The 19,078-nt window shown below is 42.8% G+C and overlaps 1 long non-coding RNA gene across 4 annotated transcripts in view; it reads left to right on the top strand.

Moving 5' to 3' along the window:
* The window catches only part of LOC128807296 (uncharacterized), a 108,981-nt gene extending 91,841 nt beyond the window's left edge, over positions 1–17,140 (top strand). For 3 of the 4 annotated variants that reach the window (XR_008437108.1, XR_008437105.1, XR_008437107.1), the window contains exon 6: positions 16,661–17,140. This is a non-coding gene — a long non-coding RNA (uncharacterized LOC128807296). The remainder of the gene's footprint in view (positions 1–16,660) is intronic. The other variant, XR_008437104.1, reaches the window with a different exon arrangement.
* Positions 17,141–19,078: the final 1,938 nt, after the last annotated feature.

Here is a 19,078-nt window from a genome sequence, read left to right as displayed (position 1 = left end):
TCCAGCCCTGACCTTATCTTAGGCTGTCAGAACAGGAGTTTAACAACAAAGATATAGCCAGTTTTCTTTCTTTTTAATACAGCTTGACAGGGTTAAAATGCAGAACACAGACCTTTCAATTTTCACAAAGTGCTGTGATTGCCTTGTCTGCTTTGCAGTGTTTTATGCTAAAATCCATAGACCCATTCTAATTTCAGAGGAAAAAATGGAGTTGCCTACCATTTCACAGCAGGAGGGGTAAAAGCACAGGTAGGCTGATATTTTTTTACCAGAAGTATTTGTGTGGTTGAAGATGTTTTTACCAGAAGTATTTGTGCTGAAGACTCATTTGAGGATTTTGTGCCATTGGTGTTGCTTTCCCCTACGAAGTTGATGCTGGGGTTGATGTGTTGTTATTCTCAAACATGTAAGAAGGAAGAGGAAAAAGATTTTGAAGGTGACTCAGGTGCCATTTTCTGTACTGTAGCTAGAGTCAGTCACAGACTTCATGCTCTGCTGGCTGCCTGAGGATTAGGAAGAAGTCTTCACAGCTCCTATGATTTATCACCCACACCTTAAGGTTTAATTTCACTTTTGAAGTACTGGCACTGCCCTGGCTGAAAAAAAAAAAAGGAGGCTGGACAAGCATGCTTATGCTTGTAGTGGTATTGGAAAATTTCTCAAGTACCTGTGGGCAGGTGTGGCTCACATAGTTGGGTTAAACCAATCACCAGATCTAGGGTCAGGAAGGAATTTTGCCCTAGGTCACATTGGCAGGGACGACTGTGTTGTTTTTGTTTCCCTTGCTTCTCAGTGTGGGTTGTGGTTGGCTTCCTAGATTATCTACTGCCATCTTAAGAAATGCTAATGACCCAGGCTTTAGATCCACAGGTGGAATTGTAGATCCAACCCCGCAGGTCTCAGGCCTACCTCAGAGAGTGACTGCAGCCACTTTGGGCTCCTGTGCAGAGACTCCAGCACAGGGCATCCTCAGGGCTCTCAGCATCCTTCAGATTGCCCTGTAGTGTGGGCATCTCCACTTAACAAAATCCCTGTAAGTGTGCAATTTGGAAATCTGGGCACGCTAGAACTCTCTCTTGGTTCTTTCCCTGTGGTGCAGCAGGTTTTCAGGTTGTTTTGGGTGATGGAGCACCTTGTGATGAGTACTGGGATATGGATGCTCCCTGGAACTTGTCAGCCTGCAGGATGCTTTTGATTGTGATGCCCTGGAGTTGTGGATGTGGGTGACCTTTCCTGGGTGCCACAGCACTGTCATTTGGCTTCCTGTGTTGCTGGGGTAGGGCAGTGTTGATACTGCTTACTTTTTTTTTTTTTTTTTAATGGAATTGAAAATACTAGAAGGTTTACATTTAACAATTACTGTTCCCATACCACTTATGTGGGATGACTGGAATCAGATTAGGGGCATGGTCACACCATCCAAGAAAGCCAGAATGCAAGAGCATCACTCTGGAGAGATGGCAGTCTCATAAGCAGGCACTTCTCTGTTTTAATGAAAGCACTTTGGCCATAATTGCACTGTTAATTAATTTCAGATATGTTGCTGCATCTGAATTTCCCAGCTAACCAGTGATTAAAACAACAAGTCGCCTGGGGAGTGGCTTGTGTGATGTTGGTATTAATAGGATGAAAACAACCAGAAAGTTAGGGGCATTCTTCTGAGGTACTGAAAACCCTTAATGAGGCCTTTAATTATGCAATAACTTCTGTGCAAGCAAACACATGCCTATTATCATTATTATTGTGCTGATAGTTGATATCCCACTGACATGAACAATTTGGAAAATTCCAAGTATTATGCAGCACTCCTGCCATCCGGAATAGGCTGACACAGCTACAGCTACCTATTTAAGAAGATTAGCCTGATTTTATTTGCATAAGAAAAAAAAAAAAAAAAAAAAAAAAAAAAACAAAAAAAAAACAAAAACAAAAAAAAAAAACAAAAACAAAAAAAAAAAAAAACCCGACAAAACCACTTGCCACACCCAGGAAACGATCGTTAGAAATGAATTGCTGCACATTCTTTTATTAGCTGTGTGGTTAACTTCTGAGTGCTACGGTCAATGCCAAATCCAAAGTGAGATGCCCTGGAATATCTTTCTCTAGGTTTTTCATGTTCTTAGAATCACAGAATATGCTGAGTTGGAAGGGACTCATCAGGACCATCGAGTCCAAGAATCACATCGTGTGCCCTCCTTGGATGTGCAGAGAAAATGTTTCATTTTCCTTTCTGGAGGGGAAACAAAAAGCATATTGAGTACAACACACATAATTATTCTTAAGTGGGCATCCCCTAGGAATGATGACAAGCAAATCTTTGCCTGACTTGTGTTACCTATACACAACTCCAGCAGATCTGCATGTCTGTGTTGGCCATTTCTCTGAGACATCAGGCTAAAAAAGCTGTAAAACACGGGCTTCACTCTCCGTTGAGGTTCTCTTAGTCCAGAGAGGAGCCCTCCAGGAAAGGCAAGGTATTTTATGCCGGCATCTTCTGCCGAACAGAGGGTGGTTGCAGAGGAGAATCCATCCCAGCAGTTCAAGCTTCAACAGGCAAGTGAAGGAAGAGAAGGAGCAAAACCCGATGGAAAAGAGAACATAGAAAACTTGCCTTTTAAAAAGCCTCAGCACGGGCTGTTGCTATTTTTTGTTGCTAGAGCAGCAGCCGGGTGCCAGCGCCGACTGCAGCGCTCTGGGATGCGGGGAACGGGATCCGCTCCGGCACCGCGGCCCGTGCGCGGCCCCTGCCGGCACCGCCAGCAGCTGCGCCTGGAGCCTGCTGGAAGAGTTTGGAGTATCTTGGAATCAAGGTATGGCCTGGCTGGGAAGAGACCTTAGACACTCAGTTTCAACCCCCTTGCCGTGGGCAGGGACACCCTCCACTAGAAAAGGTTGTTCAGAGCCCCATCCAGCCTGGTCTTGAACACTGCCAGGGATGAGGCCTAGTGGTCTTCTTTCAAAATATCCAGGACAGAATCATAGTCTTTATTTTCTTTTCTTTTTTCCCCCAAAACTTAATTGCATGGCCATTGAAATACTGGAAAGAGTTTTATGTCAAGACTTCAAAAATTTTTTAAAGCAGCTTCAGTAATTATTTGGCAGACATTTTCCAAAATATAAAAGGATGCCTGAAAGAGATTCACCCCTCCCTGCCAAAGGAGAAGCAGCAGCATTCCAGCCCAGCTCCTTCAGAGAGGGGGGAATGAGATGCAAAAGATACTTCAAGAGAATTATAGAATGGTTTGATCTGGAAGGGACCATAAAGATCACCTTATTCCAACCACTTGCCATGGGCAGAGACACCTTCCACTATCCCAGGTTGCTCAGAGCCCCATCCAGTCTGTCCTTGGACACTGCCAGGGATGGGGCAGCCACAGCTTCTCTGGGCAACCTGTGCCAGGGCCTCCCCACCCTCACAGGAAGAATTTCTTCCTAATACCCAACCTAAACCTATTCTCTGTCAGTTTGAAGCTGTTCCCCTTTGTCCTGTCACTCCAGGCCTTTCTGGATAAACAGTATAGGTGATAACCCCTTTGTAAATTGCCTGTAATGGCACTTCCATGGCTGTGTTAGAGGAACCAGCCTGAAAAGCACCTACAAATGAAATGGCACCTGAAGCAGCCCCTGATTACAGTGATGGCACTGTCTGGCCCTATGTCTCAAATGTATCATTGTGGTGAATTGTACATCAGGAGTTTCCAGCCTTTCCCAGCCAGGAACTGGATACCAAGATCTGTGTGTGCCTGAAAACACCACACCTTGGAGAGCCAGGGAAGAGGTGCCATGGGACACAATCAGACACAGAGGTACTGAATACTGTGAATCCATGTGCTTGCAGAGCTTGTGAACCAAAGGTTGCTTTTGGTTTGTGGTCCCAGGCAGTGGCAAGGACTGGCAGTGGAACTTACACAGGACACTACCAGGTACATCACCAACCTGCCCATGCATTCAGCAGCTCTTCTTGGCACTCTCATGGCAGTTAGGGGATATAAAGTCATCAAGTATCTGACCTGAACTGATTTCCAGGAGAGCAGAGCATGAGCATTTGTCCAAATTCTTCAAAAACATGTGTCTGGATGTTCAGGGAAAGTAAAACTGCTATTGTACAGAGAGAGCTTCCATCCCAAGCCCAGGAATCAGCAGGTTCATGCAAGGAATATTTGTATTTCTGTTTCCATGTCTAAGCCTCTTGTGTGTGGCTAAATGTTTACTTCCAAGGTTGTCAGGTTTGTCATTTATGTGGAATCTAAATTCACTTCCTTGTCAGCCTGAATCTTTCAGTCTAGGGAATGAGAATGGGAAGACACTCCACAGTGGTAGGAAGAGTGATGAAGGAAGACCATGGTTTCCTTTTATTACTGAAGCCTCTGTGCTCTTCTTGTTAGTGGTGTGAAACAGGATTCAACATTCAGGAATGTAGGGCTCCATACTTGTCTTGCCAGAACATTCTGCCATAAATTTAAGGAAATCACTTAACATGGAATCTTGTTCTCACAGCAGCTCATGGGAGTCTTGCCATGGAATTCAGTCCTTTAATAAAGAAAAATGTAAAATGTCTCCTGTTTGACATCAGAGAGGAAGCACTTTGGAGCAAGATTGTTTCTTGCTTTGATTGTTGGTGGACCTTTACTTCATCATGAAACAAGAATAAGAGCTATATAATTGAATGAGAGAGAGAATTTAAGGCTCTGATTATGGGAAAAGAAAAAAAGTTTACCTTTGCAAAGACAACTGGCACACACCTTACAAGCTCTTCAGAGACTATGAGCCAGAAGAGAGAAACAGGAGTGCAGAGCCCTGCAACCAAGGAGCCAGATTGGTGGCAGATAGGGCAGACTGATTTAATGTTGCACAGAGGTCAAAACAGAAACTTTATCATCAAAGAAAGGAGGAGTGCTGCGAAAGCCCAGTGCTCAGAAGTAGCACTTACCAGAGGTATCATATAAACTTAACCCTGCTGTCGTTACTCCTGTTGGAAGGAAAGGAGGTGAAGGCCACGACCTGTGAAGCAGAGGTCAGATGTTACAGACCATCAGACAAAGGAAGTGACAATGGGGAAAGGTTCTTCTCTGAAGCACTACCAGATGGTGGCTAATCTCAGTCAGGGGAGAAGGCATGGCCACCAAATCTACACCGGCTCCCTGAACCTGACACTCAGGCATTATCAAGGGAAAAGACTGTTCTTCCAACTGTTACAAGACAGACTATGCAGTGCAACCCATTCAGTTAATCACAATGCTGTGCTGATTTGAATCAGAATTTTCCAGAATCAGACATACAGCATGTATTTGCTTGTTAATTGTTTCTGCACAAAAGCTGGAATATTAAATACTCTGAAAATTTCTACCTTAGTGGAATTTTTTCCTCCTGCCCCTCTGATTATTTGTGAAAATATCTTTGTGTCCTCATGTAGAAGAAAGCATAGTTAGATGGTATGAACTAGCAGAGCTCTGGGATCTGTACTGGGGTCTGTCCTGGAGACTTCTTTCACAATAGTAATGGTGGTAATGTCTTTGCATTCAGCTGCAAATCTGCTCACAGATTTACTAAGGAATTTCTGCTAGCTGAGCTCAAATAGGACTCCAGCATTTCCATGTCTGTTCTGGGGATGATGAAAACATAAATGGAGATAGAGGTGGAGGTGAGCCTCCGGAGTCCCAGAGAGGCATCTACTTGAGGCAGTAGGGCACAGACCTGAGAATGGAAACCTAAATGCTTCTCATGGGATTCATCACTACATAGGCTGCATTTAATCTTGTCTGAGCAGCTTATGTTTTCACCATGCTTCTGTTTCCCTGCCTGGGCCAGAAGGAATAGAGGCCCCATTGTTGTGAGCAGCTGCCCCAAGAGCCGCATGCAGAATGCAGAGCTGGGATGTTGCTGTGCCCAGAGAGAGCCTCGCATGACAATGACAGCCACTGGGTTTGTGTCTCTTCCAGCCATTTCTCTATACACAGGAATAGTGGGACTGTGCTCTTGTTGTCTCTGTTCTGGACACCTCAGTGGTGTGGTTTGAGTCCCTCCATTTGGCAGAGCAATCCAGAGGTCTGAAAAAGTAATCCAGCCAGCAGAAAATAATTAAGGACCTTCATGAAATTCAGTGTGTGCTTAAGTGCTGAGCTGGGTCTTTCATTGCTGCTATGGTCAGATCTCCTCAGCATTATGTAGGTAAGCAGTATCAGACACATCTTTTTTTCCACAAAGAAAAGCAGTGAGAGCATCATACTTCACATGCCTGTCACTCCTTACCTTAATATCTGGTGTTTATGTGTTGTTACACCAGATATAAGCAAGGTCCTCACTTTTTCTGGACTGCTTGGAAACAGGGTGTATAGGAACACACTTCTTCAAATGATCCACTGTGCAATGCCTCTGTGTTGGTATCTACCAGGAACAGCATCTTGTAGGCTGCCACATGGGATGTGCATTTCTGAACCATGGAAGTGAGAGCTTCAGGGAGTTGCAGCCAGGAGGAAACAAAACCCTCCTGAGCCAATTGTGGTAGACCCTCAAATGATATTGCCATGTCCTGGGAAATGCCCAAACATTTTCTGGGCATCTCAGCCACCGTGTCATGAAGCAAGAATAGGAATACAGCAGAAAATACAGGTTTAACCCATGGTATGAGCTATGAAACCACTCTGAACTCATGTTGGTTTTGCTGTTAGTACCTTTTAGAAATCCTGCTTCATCTTTCAAGTTGACATATCAGGGTTTTCCTATGCTAAATGTGCAAAGCTGGCTATGACAGGAAGCAGAATAAACTCTGCTTGCAAAGAGCCTTTTCTCTCTGTTGACAAACTTTAAATGCCCTTCAAAATTTGGGTCTCTTGAAGCTGGGGCATCTTCCTGATTTCTTTTAGGTGTCTTATTATTGTGTGAGATGGACTCTGCAGGGTAAGCAATCCTTTTAATGAGAGTAGGCTGTTTTCCCCCCCATACTGGAAGCTGTTTATTAGGATATGGCCACAAAGTAACATTATTGTAGAGCTGCAGCAATAGGATAGAGTTGGCTGGAACTCAGAGCTTCAGTGAAAACTTTCAGATTGATTTCAGATTTTGTTTGACAACAGAATAGGAGATTTTGACTGAAATGTTTTCGAAAATAGCAAAGCCCCCACCCACTCAGAGACCTGAATACGAAACCTCAAATTGTGATGGGGAGAAAAAAAAGCGATGACATTTTCCTTCCAGATTTGGATCAACAATAACCTTCACTTTTTATAGGACCCAAATAGTCATGATAGGAATTAAACTGCATATAGATCAAAAATAGAAAATACAAGAGACTAATAAAAGTATCAGATACACACAAGGCAGAAAGTTGAAAAGAGCAGAGAAGAAAATTGGATAAAGGAGGAAAGTACAGCTTATATGTGGAAAAATGAGACCAGAGTAGAGATGGAGCCACAGATGTGAGTGGTCATGGGGCAGGGCAGAAATGCTCCCACCCCAGCCATGGAGAATGCAGTCATGGAACAAGGCAAGGAGTACAAAGCATGGATTCTGGAGCAAGTCCAGGGGAGGGAGACCAAGCTGGTCAGAGGGATGGAGCAGCTCTGCTGTAAGGAGAGGATGAGGGAATTGGGATTGTTCAGCCTGGACAAGAGAAGGCTTTGGGGTGACCTCATTATGGCTTTCCAGTTCCTGAAGGGAGCCCACAGGAAAGATGGAGAGAGACTCTTGACAAGGGCCTGCAGTGACAGGACAAGGGGGAATGGCTTCCCACTGATAGTGAATGGGTTTAGATTGGGTATATGGAAAAAATTGTTCCCTGTGAAGGTGCTGAGGCCCTGGCACAGGTTTTCCAGAGAAGCTGTGGCTGCCCCATCCCTGGCAGTGTCCAAGGCCAGGCTGGATTGGGACTCTGAGCAACCTGGGATAGTGGCATGTGTCTCTGCCCATGGCAGGGGTGTTGGAATGAGGTGGTCTTTAAGATCCCTTCCAAACCATTCTGTGATTCTATGATTATGTGATTCTACTATTCTATGATTCCATGATTTTGTCACTTTGCATTCTTTATGCACCAGGCCTGAGGCCTTGGGAGGTGCTAACTGGGAGCAGAAACCATCCATTGGAGAGGCAGGAGATGTTTTGGGAGAAACCAGCAACACCTTTGACCAAAGGAGTCGATTGGGACCAACAAGCCAGAGGTTTTCTGGCTTCCATTGGTGTCACTGACTCTTGCTTCTCTGACTGCAAAATGGAAACAACAACTATCATCCCCCTCTTGTTTATCTACTGAACCCCTTTGGAAGCGGTTCACGGTTTGCCCTGGGTTTTGCTCCGTGTCTCTCCATGCTCTGTGCCGGAGATCCCGGGGTCACTGCCACAAGACAAAACAGCGGGAAAAACAATAACTGTGCCGTCCTGGCACAGGAGGGGGGACAATTGTTTTTGCAGCCTTCCCAGCCCACAACTCTTGGTACAAATGACAGATATAATCAGGCCTTGGGGTTTTCCTTACATTTATATGTCTGGGGAAGGGTGTCAGCCACTGTTCTCAGTCACTCTGGCAAACTGAAGCTAAAGATTCAGGCAGGTGGGGGAGAGAGAGAGAGAAATGCATTGAATTGCCATCGAAAGAAACATGCATAATTTCTAGAAATGCTTTGTGTCAGTTTCAAAGATCTGACTGGGAATGCTTATTCTCTGCCAACACGTTTCCTTTGCAAAAGGCACAACTGGTGTACTTTGGGTTTTTTTTAGCCTCCAGCAGCAGTCAGTACCTATGTTTTCTTTGACTGACATACCTGTAAGTTCAATCAGCTGAAATGCTTTATATGCAGCAAGGGATGGGCAAGTTCACATGGCACTCTAAGAGGACCTTGAGACAAACTGTAGTCTTACTGATGTAACTGGAGGTTCTGTTTCAGATCTCTGCTGATCTGAGAAGGATGGAGCAGAAAAAAATGACATACTTAACCCTTCTGGTAGAAAACAGCACAGGAAGCAGATAAAATAATGTAACATTCCTCTAAAGTCCCATTGCAGAGTTGTGGTTAATCGTGATTAAAGTTCTTATCCTCCCACTGCCTTTACAAGAGTATAAAAATGGTACCTCTGAAGTTTTGCTGGAGTTGGACTTATCAAAAAACAAACAAATAAACCCCTGCAATAGTTAAGCACTGTTACTTAATAGAGCTTGAAATACTAACCAGCTTCTAGTGTAAAAGTACCAACTTTAAATCCACTTTTTTTTTTTTTTTTTTTTTTTTTTTTTTTTTTTTTTTTTTTTTTGCCATGGTTAAGTCTAAGATTTAACCTCAATCAATGATTTCTTTTTTCTGCCTAACCCTTTATGTGTTTATGGCACACTGCTTGTGGTGACAATCATACTTTCAGTAGCAATATCTCTGCTTCAAAGCCAGGTCTGTCATCTCTTTTCACTGAACTCAGCAGTTTCCTGAGCAAAATTCTGTGGATTAAAAAAAATAAAATAAGAAACTATTTTAAAAACAGCCCAAACCCAAACATCTTTCTGAAATTATTTAAATTTTTAAAAAGAATGTATCTTTCTTGTTTTACTCTGCCATTATATCCACCAATGTCATCACTGCATGGCTTCCACTGAACCAGACAGACCACAAAGCCTAAAGCCTTTATCCACTTTCTCTTTGGTGAACACTCAGTGCCTTGTTTTGGAATTTTGTTTAATTTCTTTCATTGAGGGAAGTGCTGGCACCATCTGCTGGGACTTTTGTCACTGCAACCACTAAAGACAGAATCAGAGAATCACAGAATGGTGCGGGTTGGAAGGGACCTTAACAGATCATCTCATTCCAACCCCCCTGGGCAATTCCCAATCAAGCTTTGCTTTCTGGTTGATTTTGTTAGTTTTTCAAATGTTGGTTTGGCAGATTTTAAAACATCGAAAAAACTTGATATCAGTTGATGTAATTTGGCACTAATAATTTAAAACAGGTGCCAGACCTACCTGCATGATGCATTCTGAAGAGGGCTGTTTGGGGAAATAGTGGCAGCACCTGCCAGTTCTTAAGAGAAAAGTCTGACATTCCATTTTTAGGCCCATTTCTTCAGTTCAGTCTGAGACACTGCTGACTGCTTCATCCAGCCTCATCCCCAATGGACTGTGGAGCACATTGTCCTGAGGAATCCGAGGGCTCTGGGCAGATGGAGCGGTGATGTCATCTGACTTTTCCATTTGTACTTCCTATGAACATTTGCCTTATTCTTACATGCCAGCTCTTTCTCGGCATGTTTTAAACTAGAAACATTTTTTTTTCTGGGTGTAGAGAAGGAATCACTTCTTTTTGATTTCAGACAAGATCTGGCAAGTAAGCTCTTGTTGCTAGTCAAAGAAAAAGCCTTAAAAAAATTAACACAGAATCTGTGTTTAGCAAAGTGATTTGCATAAGCTGTACACTTGGTTCTTAGAGTTGGAACAGTTCTAACCTATGACAAATTCCTCTGTCTGGGCTGTCTTCCAAAATCATTTTCATCTACCCTGGCAAAAGAACTGAAGTCTGCGTTCTGCACTAATTAAAGGCCTTCAGGAGAAGGGCCCCAGTTGAAATGCTGACACACTTTATACACGCTTTATTTGTGAAAGGGGATACTGAGCCCATTTGATGGCACCTCCTGCTCTGTCAGGCCGTGCAAAATGTTAAGTGGGGAAACAAAATGGGCACAGTTATGTCTTGTTAAGGTTCTGAGTTACTAAAACACTGCAGTTTTCTCCATTAAAAAGCATGATATGGAGATTTTTTGGTCTTTGAATAACACTAATAAGCAGTAAAAAGGCTAAACCCCATGGCAGTTCCTTAGTGAATATGAACTGACACTCCCAATTTTTATAAAGTACTATGGCTTAATGGAGCTGAGTCTCTGTCTCCCTAAATATCTTCATTTTGGAAATAGCAGAATATACACCCAACATCCTTTTTACATAAAACTGGGAACAGCTGAAATGGGAAGGCAGGGAGAACAGCTGTCCTAATAACTCTGGAATTCTTCCAGCAAGACTACCACTCCAGTAGGGATGCTTTCCATTCTAGATCCATGACAGGCTTCTCAGCTTTTTAATATTCCCAATGTATTCAATGGAAATCAGAGTCCTTGACTGAAGAACGCACCCAGAAAGTCTTTTTTTCTGAAGTTGTTGTCCTGAGTATTCACCACCTGCTTTGGAACACACGTGCTTGGGCTGAAGAGAGATTTTAACTACTCTGGATGTTAACTGCTTTATCCAAATGCCCAGCAGGAGGCAAAGAAAGAAACTCCTCCTCTGTGGGAAGTCTCACCTAGTAGGAAGTGTGCTCTGAAAACATGGATTAGACTCAACTCTGCAGCTGAACTACACGGAGAGCTCCTGCAGAGAGTAACAGAGCTTAACCAGGGTTCAATGCACTCACCCTGGCCAGGGAGAGGAGGAAGTACATCTATCCAGCAGCAGATGTTCGGATGCTTAGTGACCTGTGGGAAAACACTTGGGAGAGGCAAGGGCACTTAGGCAGCTGCATGGTGTTTGTGGAATTTAAGGAATCCCAGCCCATGTCCTAGGCTCTTCTCCTTGCTCATTTGCAATGAGTGCAGAAAAGAAAAAAAAGGAGGAGCAGGAGGATTTCTTCCTCAGATATTCTTTCAGCATTCCTCAGGCTTCACCCTGCATGTCTGCTGCAGCCTTCACTAAAGGATTTTATTGTAAAGCAGCAATGCAGTGATTCTATAGCCTCTGAGACATATTCAGGGTTTTTGCTAACAAATAAACTCGCAAACATAATAAACATTCTTTATGAATCCTCATCCTTTCCTTAGGAGGATGAATTTCTAGCCTGTTTTCTATGAATCTTAAATGCAAAGTTTCCACAAGTGCAAATGCTCCAGTTTATTCTGCCTTCTTGGGCACAGGGGACAATCCTGTCTTATTTTTGTCCCTAAAAGTATTGACTGTATTAGACACTGGGCACATGCTTTCGAAAGAAAAGCACCATGAATGCTTGCATGTCCCTGTATTATCGGCCACGTGCTCCATCCCTGGGAGACAAACGGGCCACTGAAATGCGGCTGGCCTGGACGTCCCACATACCAAGCAGATGCAAGCAGAATGCCATAGGGAAATAAGAAACACATTGTATGTGATTTAAAAGGCTTACAGCTATGGAATATCCCTCTGAAAGCCTAATGAACATCTCCAGCACACAGACAATCAAAGTACAAAACGCGCCCTGCATCAGGATATAAAACCACGGAACTACAGATAATCTCGTAAGAGACCCACAAAATAAATCTACTGACAGCAGCACCTATAAATCATGCAGCTCCAGCACTTGGCTTGTCAAAATGTCTCCAAGCTCAGGATTTTCTGTGGAAAGGAGGCTGTCCACACAGATTCTTTCTTAATTTTATACCTTCTGTTTGCCTCTCGAGTGAGCTTGTGTCCTGGGTTTGGGGTTTGTTTTGCTTTCTTTCTCTCCTAATATGTCCCAGACTGACAAAGTTAGGGATTAGAAATTCAGATTTTTTACCACAAGACTGGAAAAAAAAATATGTATATACAAACACTTGTTCAAGTGACTGAAAATACAGCCTTTTTTTTTTCACCTGGTGACTGTTGGAGTGATTGGATCAATGTTTAGATATAGTGGGGAGAATATCTAGGACAAAGGAAGGGGGAAAGGGGTAAATCTCTCAGGATTACTCTTCTGGGGGTACTTTTTTTGCATAGACCTCCCTACTTATGACACCTGTGAGCTCTTGGAAGTAACATTTGCAGGGTTTCTACCAAAAGCTAAACTGGCAAAGGAGACAGCAGTTAACAAGATAATTTCATCCCTCATTCTCAAAGGGAAACAGCTCTGAAACAATTCCTTCTAGAAATGTGTTAATTCCCAAGTGGAGGAATAGCTGGTGTTAAACCTGTATAGTGAGGTGAGAAACAGCATTAAGCAGGTCAGGCTCAGTGGGTTTCTCTCCACAAGACTAATTGTAACAAGAGCTTAGACTGTCTACTCTGCAATTTGAACCCAGTGTATGTAAACAGCCTTGGTTGTGTTATTCCTGCTTATCCCTGTGTCCCATGCCTTGCACAGAGGAGCTCTGACACAAGGAGCAGAAACTATTCCAATTCTGCTCATCCATAGACTGCTGAATGCTTGTAAGACTTTGGAGCATGCACAGCATAACATTTTTGTATGCAAATTCTGGAGGATGTCTCAACTCTGGGGACAAAACTCTGGGAAAACAACACCATAAAAACAGCACAAAACCACCAACATTTCCCAGGTTGGTCCTGCATGGACAGATGATCAAGGCTGCCAGGAACAAATGATGCACTTTCACACACAAAAGAGGAAGAATGGTGACAGACAGGGACTAGGCTGAGACTCAGGAGACCAGGCTGAGAGATTTCAGCACTAACTCCTGCTCCACCACTGAACTGCTGCAGAACCTGGGAAACTCAATTTGCTTCTGTTTTCTTGCCCATTCATAGTATAAACTCCTGAGGGTGGTGACTGTCCCTTGCTGTACATTTAAACTGCACAACTGGAGCTCAGTTCAGGCCTGTTGCTGCTACTGCAGTTCAAATAATAACATGTAAATAACTTAGACAAACCAACCAAATCAGCTGGTGGAAGAGTGCAGATGGGCATGAAAAGAGATATGGGTGAAAGAATGTGAAGGAGCAGAGAAGACAGGGGGAAAGAACGGCCAGAAATGAAAAATTAAAAAGTGAGAAAAGGGAGTTAACAAATAGCAGAAGAGCACAGACAGAACATAGTCATTCCAAAATCAGCTGATGCCTGCTCTTTCCCACTGTCCAGAAGGAGATATGAAAGTGGTTTAAACACAGAAGTGAGCATCCTGCCCTTCACCAGCCCTCTGCTAATCCTAGTTCCCCATTCATGAACTCCTTCAGTAATCTGAACCTGTAAAACAATTGGTTTAAGGCAGTGGAACCTCTCCTTAAGGACCCAGCACAACCATATCCCCAGGACACCACTCTGCCAGCATTCATTAGTCCTCCAGGGGTCATCTTTTACCTGTGCTAATATAATTCTGCTAAAACCTTCTGGCTGTCTGGGGCCTGGCTGTCTTCAGCAACACACCAGTGTGAAATATTTATGGATTAAAATAAAATTAAAATGCAATTTTCAGGCATTTTGAGAGGAAATCTTTAGCTCTACTTGTGGCTAACTGATAGACTCTAGAAGGTTGCAAGTAACAGTTGACAGGCTCAGAATACTGTGATAGAAGGTGAAGTCCATGGAGAGGCCCAAGCTAATGCATTTTCAAGTCAATGGAAAGATTTCTCTGTCTCTCTGAGTGTTGAATTGGTCTGTGAGGGACTGGATGAGATCCAGTTGAGGCCCATAGTTACCAGAAGTTGCTACCAACCAACGACTACTCAGAGGGTCACATTAAGCAAAAACGATGGTTGCAGTAACATGTTTAGTGACCAATGGCGGCAGACACAAAATATTTTTCATTCTTCACAGTGGTCTGAGGTCCAGGAAGGAAGAGGCATGAAGGCAATAATAATGAATTTATCAGTCCACATGTGCTCCCACCGAGGGGTCTGGAGGAACACTGAGATGTAAACCCCATTCTATTTCCCAAAAGATGCAGGGAGCTGCAGGCTGGAGTCGCTGTACTGATCAGGCTGACTCCCTTTACCAGCAGTGAACTGCTGCTTTAAAATAAAAATCCAAGAATGGACCTATAACTACTACACTGCCAAACATAACTGAGATTTCTTAGAATCTGCTCTCACTGAGAGTTTTGTGTAAAATGTTTCCCAAGATGTCTTTGTGTGGCTATTAGTTATTGCAGTTGATGTGCTGTGAAAGATTTTAAATGACAAGTCAGAGTGTTTCCTTGAGAACTTTCTGTTATGGACAGCTCTTAAGTTAAACCAGGAAAACAGAACAACAACAACAAAAAGCAATAATGAGGCTGTAAAAGAATGGGAAATATTCCTCGTTTCCACCCTCACTGATAATTAGTCAGAAACACAGACTTTAGGTTCAGCCTGAAGGAAGACACTGGAATAAAAACTGCTTAAGACAAAGGATCAAAGTGATTCTTCAGCCATTTTAAATCTTTCATGAGAAAGCTAAACTAAATACTGCAATACATTTTCAGAATAAATTGTCTAGAGAAATAATGGAATTTTTAATTTTAGAGAATTCTCAGCAAAGACCAGGCTAATGCTTGCTAGGAACAATTTAGGTGGTGCTGATGCTATGGCGGAGCAGGGGAATAGACCTCTTCAGGTCTCCTGTAAATCTATCTTCTTGGATTCTGTGCCTACAAACAGGAGTGTTTGCCAAGAACATGCTAAACTTGGGAAGGTGTGCAGTAATGTTTTAAATCCATTAATATACAAACTAAAGTTTAAGGAAATACACATATGAGATGAAGAACTGCAAATGAAAGATGACAGAGAAATAACACACAGGCATTTGAAATGTGGGCCGAAAATAAAACAGGATTCAGTCTGGAAAATCCATGCTAACATACTTGGGGAAATATAATCCTAAATAATATCCTCAGTGGGAAAGCAAAACCTGGAAATCATTTATTTTACAAAGGAATCTTTGGGCTGATTGAGGACAGTGAATCAGATAGATGCGTTTTAAGCACAACCGTAACAACTGGAGCTCAGCTGGAACTTCAAATTCAGATTTGCTGCTGCTGCAACCTGAGGCACACAAATAAATCCCCCAGCACTCACAGTAAGAGTCTACCAGCTGATTTATAGTTTGATTGAAAATGTGAGTCTCTGAAGCTTCAGCTGGAGACCATCAGCTGTGCCTGGAGATAGGGCCTGATGACAATCAGGCTGGACACTGTTTCCAGCAGAGCAAGGAAGCAGGCACCCTCCCACCCCTCCCCCGTTTACATGTAGTAAGGCAGTTTGAGGAAGATCTTGACTCCCTGACATTAGTAAATATTAAAGTTCCTCTTGCTGGCTTCTAGGGACAAAGAATTGTACCCATACTGGATATTCAAAATTTTTGAGAGTAGTTGGAAGAAAATACTAGGCAAGTAAGTAGAAAAGAATTCAAATGATGAGGTAAATTACAGAAAGCAGAATGAAGTACTGGCAAAGAAACCCCACCACATACACTGATATTGACAATAACTCTTGCAAATTATTAGACATAGTATCTTTTACCTGCCTTGGCTACTAATTCTGTTCCCTACCTTTCTGTTCACAAAGAAATGCAAATCCATTGAGGAAAATTCCTTCACCATCTGATAAAAGCAATCAATTCCAAGGCCCTTGCAAGGGATCTTAAAATGTGGTTAGACAGAGATGACAGAAATCCTACACCTCACCTGCTATATGGGTGGCAGCACTTTTTACCCAGTTACAGAGAAAAACATCAGTCTAATTTCAGAGACTTATTTCAACAGACTCCAGGAGCAATAATTTTGGTGTCAATGTTTTCTTTAACACAGTTTTCCATTCTGTCAGTGGCACACTCAGCAGCTCCTGCCATAAGCAGCAGTCCAAGCAGCTGATGGCAGCAAAGTCTGTGTTTGCTGCGTGGGGGATCTCTGGACTCCACAGTGAATGTGCACATTTTAGTGCAGGAGTTCAATGTCCATTACCAGATATTAAAATAAGCTTGGTTCCCTCTGCCTCCAATACTCACTTTGTGGTTGTTGTGTTCTTTCCTAACCATTCCAGCTGGATGTTCCCGTGGACTCCTGACTGCTCTTACCTCTCCACATGGCAGGAAACAGAAGGTGATGTTTCCAAAGGAACTGACGTACAACCTTGGAAGTCTGTCTCCTGGTTCTATTGAGATGATAGCTATGGAGTAAACCAATCCTTCCCCTTCTGCCTCCTCTTGATACTGTTTATCCAAACAGAGCTTTAACTATATCTCCCTGTTTTAACTACATCATTAACTGAAATGAAGGCACTTGCTATACTGTGGCAAATGAAGGTGATCTGTGTGATCTTCCAATGCAGAGTGGTTTTCTCCATGAAATTTTTCCTGTTCCTGAGATGAATTTCATTGTCTGATATTTTTTTTTTATTGCTACTCCTGTATCTTACAAACCCTTATTGAAAGGGTTTGATGTTGGGCTTCACTAGATAAAGCACAGAGAATCTGTGTTGGACAAAATCACTGAATTCATTGTGCGTGATCCTCTCTGAAGACCGTCGGTGGTGGCAAATGCAGCACAACTGCTGGCACAAGCCATGGCAGCTTCCTGCTCCTGCTGAGAAATACAGGATTGGCAAAATCTGCCCATGAAGGGAGCCGAGCCATCTAGGAGGATACAGCCCAGGCTTCTCAAGTCTCCTGTTCCCTCTCTGTGGTCTCAGGTCTGTCACAGAGCCCTTTAGGTTTCAGAGGGTCAGTTTGTTCTCTGAACTCAACAGAGTCATAGTATCGTAGAATGACCTCGGTTGGAAAAAATCATCTTGTGCCATGGGCAGGGACACCTTCTAGTATCCAGCTTTCTCAGAGCCCCATCCAGCCTGGCCTTGGACACTTCCAGGAATGAGGCAGCCACAACTTCTCTGGGAAACCTGTGCCAGGGTCTCACCAGTATGATCAGAAGAATGGAGCACCTCTGCTACAAGGAAAGGCTGGGATAATTGGGATTATTCAGCCTGGAGAGGAGAAGGCTTTGAGGTGACCTCATTGTGGCCTTCCAGTGCCTGAAAAGAGCCCACAGGAAATATGGAGAGAGACTCTTGGCAAGGGTGTGGAGTGACAGGACAAGGGGGAATGGCTTCACACTGACAGAGAGGAGATTTAGATTGGGTATGAGGAAAAGATTCTTCCCTGTGAGGGTGGAGAGTCATTCCAGATTGAGTGCTAGTGGAAGCATGCTCAAACTGGGGCAAATACACATTCAATAGGCTGTAAGGAACAGAAAGGTGAGCTCTCAATTCACTGGCCTTCCTTGTAACCTTAATGTTTGTCTCCTGGCTGTGCAAATGTTCATAAAACAACACAGATGACTGGCCAGGATCAGCTACAAAGTACACAGATATAAATTTTGATGAAGGGGAACAATTACTTACTGGTATTTTCTTTACCTCTGTTATTTTACTTATGCTTTCTAGTACATTTCTAAATAAATGCCCGTCTTGCTTTAAAATTTAAAGATCTCTTGCACAAGCAGAGACCATTTTATATGTCTATTCATATGAAGTCTTGTAGTCTGTAGTTATGTTTCTTCATTCAAAAAAATCACATCCTGTAGACCTCTATCATGTCTTCTAAATTAATTGTTTCAGTATTTCTTGCACTAGATTTACTGTTCAAGGAGTGATCTTTTTGATTTTATGAGTCTATGAGTTGGGTACTTGGAACACATAGCAAATCAGCAACAAGGGTAAAAGTGTTTATGAGCAACTCATAATATTTATAGTGTAAATATTTCTTTGTTACATGGCACTGCTCTTAGAATGTTTCAGAAACATTTCTGAATGTAAACATCTTAATGTAATAAATGTTAAAAGCAAATATGTTTGTTACCTTTAAAATTAGACCCAGTGAATTTTTGGGGATAGACCATATAAATTAAATATAAATATGAAATAATTGTGCTGAGCTAATTGAATAATAATATAAAATAATTGTGCTGAGCTAAAATGATGGATTTTTCTTTATTCATGTTAGTTAGGGTGGATATTAGGAAAAGGGCACTGGAACAGGCTTCCCAGAGAAATGGTCACAGCCACAAGGCCAGGAGAGCTCAAGGAGTGTTTGGACAACACTCTCAGGCACAGAGTGGGGTTGTTGGAGTGTCTGTGCATGGCCAGGTATTGGACTCGATGGTCCTGACAGGTCTCTTCCACTCTAAGATTCTTCACAGGATTATTCAAATAACCCAGTATGTTCCCTAGTGGGTTTTTGCCAGTATTTTGGTTTGTTTCATCAGCAACTGATTTCCAGACCTTCTACTTTGCAAAGGAAAAAAAAACTCTTCTATTTTTATTAACTTCCACATTAGCATTAATGCAGCACTGGACATGTCATTTTTGGGCTTCTGCCTTGCAGGTTCTGATTTGCATGAATCTGGTTCTTCAGCTATTTTTTTGGTGGATATTGACATCTGTTGAAAAATGTTTGAAAAGTGC

Source organism: Vidua macroura, chromosome 5, assembly GCF_024509145.1.
Source record: "Vidua macroura isolate BioBank_ID:100142 chromosome 5, ASM2450914v1, whole genome shotgun sequence".
Classification (NCBI taxonomy): domain Eukaryota; kingdom Metazoa; phylum Chordata; class Aves; order Passeriformes; family Viduidae; genus Vidua; species Vidua macroura.
Note: the sequence above shows the minus strand (reverse complement) of the source record. Positions and strands in the feature narration are given on the sequence as shown.